The sequence below is a fragment of the Galeopterus variegatus genome, unplaced genomic scaffold, assembly GCF_000696425.1.
Source record: "Galeopterus variegatus unplaced genomic scaffold, G_variegatus-3.0.2 Scaffold3642, whole genome shotgun sequence".
Taxonomy (NCBI): domain Eukaryota; kingdom Metazoa; phylum Chordata; class Mammalia; order Dermoptera; family Cynocephalidae; genus Galeopterus; species Galeopterus variegatus.
In genome coordinates, this window is record NW_007729753.1 from 80,796 (window position 1) to 84,728 (window position 3,933).

The 3,933-nt window shown below is 40.9% G+C and overlaps 1 pseudogene across 1 annotated transcript; it reads left to right on the top strand.

The window, feature by feature from the left end:
* The first annotated feature begins 2,702 nt into the window (after positions 1-2,702).
* LOC103601234 lies at positions 2,703-3,636 on the top strand (annotated as a pseudogene). The gene has a single exon (XR_551438.1). The product of XR_551438.1 is annotated as an RING finger protein 11 pseudogene (transcript).
* The last annotated feature ends 297 nt before the right edge of the window (positions 3,637-3,933 follow it).

Below are 3,933 nucleotides of genomic sequence, written 5' to 3' on the forward strand. Positions count from 1 at the left end.
GAGAAAAAAAAAAAAAAAAAAAAAAAAAAAAAAAAGAAAAAACCCCACCTATGTCTCTTCCTGTAACTTCTTGGTGTGGAGAATAAATGCAGGAAGAGAACCCCAATTCGGGATTAATTTCCCAAAAGGAAGAAATGCTTCTTGCTTGAGGGTTCTGGGGGAGATTAACCACTTTGGGGCTTCTCACTGCTCAGAAGGGATGGGCTTTGAGTAATCCTTTGCGGCTCTGTCACCTGGGGAAGTGGGGTGACAAATCCATGGTGGGCAAAGCAACACCAACAACTGTCAATAATATTTTTTCCTGCAGCTGTTCTATTTAAATTAGGATCCATGTAACATCCACACATTGTGATTGCTCCTTCTGCCAATTGTCTCTTTCTCTTTTTTCATTTTCCCCCTCCATCTTTCTCTTTTTTCATTTTCTTGCTAGTTGGAGAAACCAAGTTGTTCGTTCTGTAGAGTTTCCCACAGTCTAGATTTTGCTGTTTGCATCTTTGTGATATAAACATGTTCCTCTCTCTCTCCTCTGTATTTCCTATAAATTGCTGGAATTGAATCTATAGGCTTGATCAGGTTCAGGTTCATTATATTTGGAAAGGTCATTTTATAGGCAGCGTGTTCTTCCATAACAAGATCCCTAATGTCTACCCATCTCTCATTTTGTGATATTGGTGGCCATCAATACACAATGCGTAGATCCATTTATTTATTAGGTGTTGCAAAATTGTGACTCTAAAGTTGTCATTTCCTCTTTTTTTTTTTTTTTTTTTTTTTTAGCCAGAATACTTCTTTGAAAAGAAACTTTCTGTAACCTAGCATTTGGTTACCCAGAGGTAGAGTTAATATAGGAAAGGCAGGGAAAAAATACATTATTTTTCTTTTTATTTCTAGCAATTTTCAAAATATAAAAATTGTAATTATACAATAATAAAAATTATATAACATTTTAAAATTATTCAATATAAAAATTGGGTTATTCTATTAACAGTGATCAATTTTTGTTGTCATCAGTATCATCATGAAGGTGCATATTGTTTAATCAGTGTTTTTGTTTTGTTTGCTTGCTTGTTTTTCGCAAAGATAAAGTCACAGAACAAAGTACCATATTAAGGACTAGGCCAGGCTCGAGAGGCTCTTTCTTCCTTTAATGAAACAGTAACTGAATACCTCCAGGATTTATCCTTGGGGAAACGATAGGCAAGGCCAGCAACCAGGTTCCATTACTCCATCTCACCTTCCACGTTGTAAAACTCATTTGTCTTCTTTTGGCTGTCTGGCATCCACCCTTGCTTCCTAATAGCACCCTGAATTCTTTAGGGAAATTGCCTTTCCTTAGTTTTGCATGCTTTGGGGGAGAGAGTGCCTTCGTCCCTCTCTAGGCTTCTAAGAAGGCACATCAGCTTTCCTCTCTGCTCCTGGGGCCTCCAGAGGGCAGGCATGTGGCCTAGTCCAAACTTCTCACCTGGAACTGGGATTCCTGAGCAAGGACATTAGCAAGAGGACAGTGAGGTGCCTATCACTGATGCAGAAAGCCTTCATGCTGCATCATCATTGCTGTGGTTTCTGCTGCTTTCTCTGTTTTAAAAGTAGTTTCTTTTTTTTAAATGAAGGTTCCTTAGAATTTTCTATGTCATATCATGTAAATAAACAGCTTTACTTTTTACTTTTCAATCTGTGTTTTATTTTCCTCTCTTGCTTTATGGCCAGTACTTCCAGTATGGTGTTAAATAGAAATTGTGAGAGTGGATATTCTTCCCGTATTCTCAGTCTTGGGGGGAAGGGATCAGTTTTTTTTTTACCATAAAGTATCATTAGTTGTAAGATTTTTTTAATAGATGCCCTTTATCAGCTTGATTCCTAGTTTCTTGAGACTTTCATCATGAATGGATGTTGAATTTTGTTAAATGCTTTTTCTGCATCTATTGATATGGTCATTTTTTTTTTTTTCTCTCTCTCTTTAGTCTGTTAATGCAGTGTATTACATGAAGTGATTTTCCAAATGTTGAGCCAGGCTTTCATTCTCTGGTTAAACCCCACTCACTCAGGATGTACTGTCCTTTTTATATATGAGGGTCTTCAAAAAGTTTATGGAAAGATTTGCATTATCTTTTAATTCTATTTTTTCACAAACTTTTTGAAGTACCCTTGTATTGCTTGATTTGTTAATATTTTTTTGTGAATTTTTGTTTATGTTTGTGAAGGATATTAGTCTGTAGTTTTCTTAAAATTTTTTTGTCTTAGGGCCGGCCCAGTGGCGCACTGCTGCAGTGCGCTGCTTGGGAGCGTGGCAGCGCTCCCGCCGAGGGTTCGGATCCCACATACAGACCGGTTCCCGCTCACTGGCTGAGCGAGGGGCGGGCGCAGCACTGAGGGTTGCGATCCCGTTGCTGGTCCCGGTCTGGTACGGGCGCGACACTGAGGGTTGCGATCCGTTGCCGGACACGAAAAAAAAAAATTTTTTTTTTTGTCTGGTTTGCATCAGGGTAATGCTGACCTCATAAAATGAGTTGGAAAGTGTTCCCTGCTTCTCTTTTCTGGAAAAGTTTGTGTAAAATGGTTTTGTTTCTTCCTTAAATGTTTGGCAATGAAACTATTTGGGGAGAAGCTGCCAACAGTGCACAGGTATGAGCTGAGACTCAAACGGCACGGGAGCAGTGCGTGTGGGGAGGCGCCGGAGACCCCAGACAGGTTTGAGTCAGATCATACGTCCTAGCCCCAGAAGATGGGGAACTGCCTCAAATCCCCCACCTCGGATGAGATCTCCCTGCTTCACGAGTCTCAGTCCCACCGGGCTAGCTTTGGCGAGGGGACGGAGCCGCCGCCGCCATATCAGGAACAAGTTCCAGTTCCAGTCTATCATCCAACACCTAGCCAAACTCGGCTAGCAACTCAGCGGACTGAAGAGGAACAAATTAGGATAGCTCAAAGAATAGGCCTTATACAGCATCTGCCTAAAGGAGTTTATGACCCTGGAAGAGATGGATCAGAAAAAAAGATCCGGGAGTGTGTGATCTGTATGATGGACTTTGTTTATGGGGACCCAATTCGATTTCTGCCGTGCATGCGCATCTATCACCTGGACTGTATAGATGACTGGTTGATGAGATCCTTCACGTGCCCCTCCTGCATGGAGCCAGTTGATGCAGCACTGCTTTCATCCTATGAGACTAATTGAGCCAGGATCTCTTGTCTGACTTCAAGTGAACCATCACTTTTGGTGGTTTTGATCTTTTGTCATGAGCCCAAAGAGCCAGGGATTAGGAATTAAGATCATGCACAAAAATTTCCTAAAAATTCCTGGATGGCTGCAGATGTTGGGGGAAAGTATGTGATATTTTAGAAACTTAGAGGGAAAAGTAGGATGGTATTTTTACGTAAAGCCTTGACCCAGTGTTTAAAAATATAGTTGTATTTAGATCTTGTTATTGCTCCAGTAGATAGGAATTGTGTAAAGTGTTACAGCAGCTGTATATTGTTTAAATTGTGTGTGTTGAAGATTAGGAAAAAGATAGTGGTTATTTTTTCCTAAATAACTTTCTTCTCCACCCCACCCCACCTCCCACTCTTTTCTGAAGTTGCTGGCATTTGGGTCAAGGTTTTATTAAAGCTACATTTTATAAGACTGCCACAAAAAAAGTAGTTTTAAGCTTGTTAACACAGTTCTTTTTTCCCTTTGGAAATTAGATTCATTGCCTTAGGTCTTTTTAAGTAGTGTATTATTACCATTGGGGCTGGCTCTATGCTTAAAAACCAGTTTATTTATAACCTATTATAAGTGCTATATTCTGTTTGCAGTTAGGAAATGCACCCACCCCTCGCTCAGCCAGTGAGCGGGAACCGGTCTGTATGTGGGATCCGAACCCTCGGTGGGAGCACTGCCACGCTCCCAAGCGGTGCACTGTAGCAGTGCGCCACCAGGCCAGCCCTAAGTGC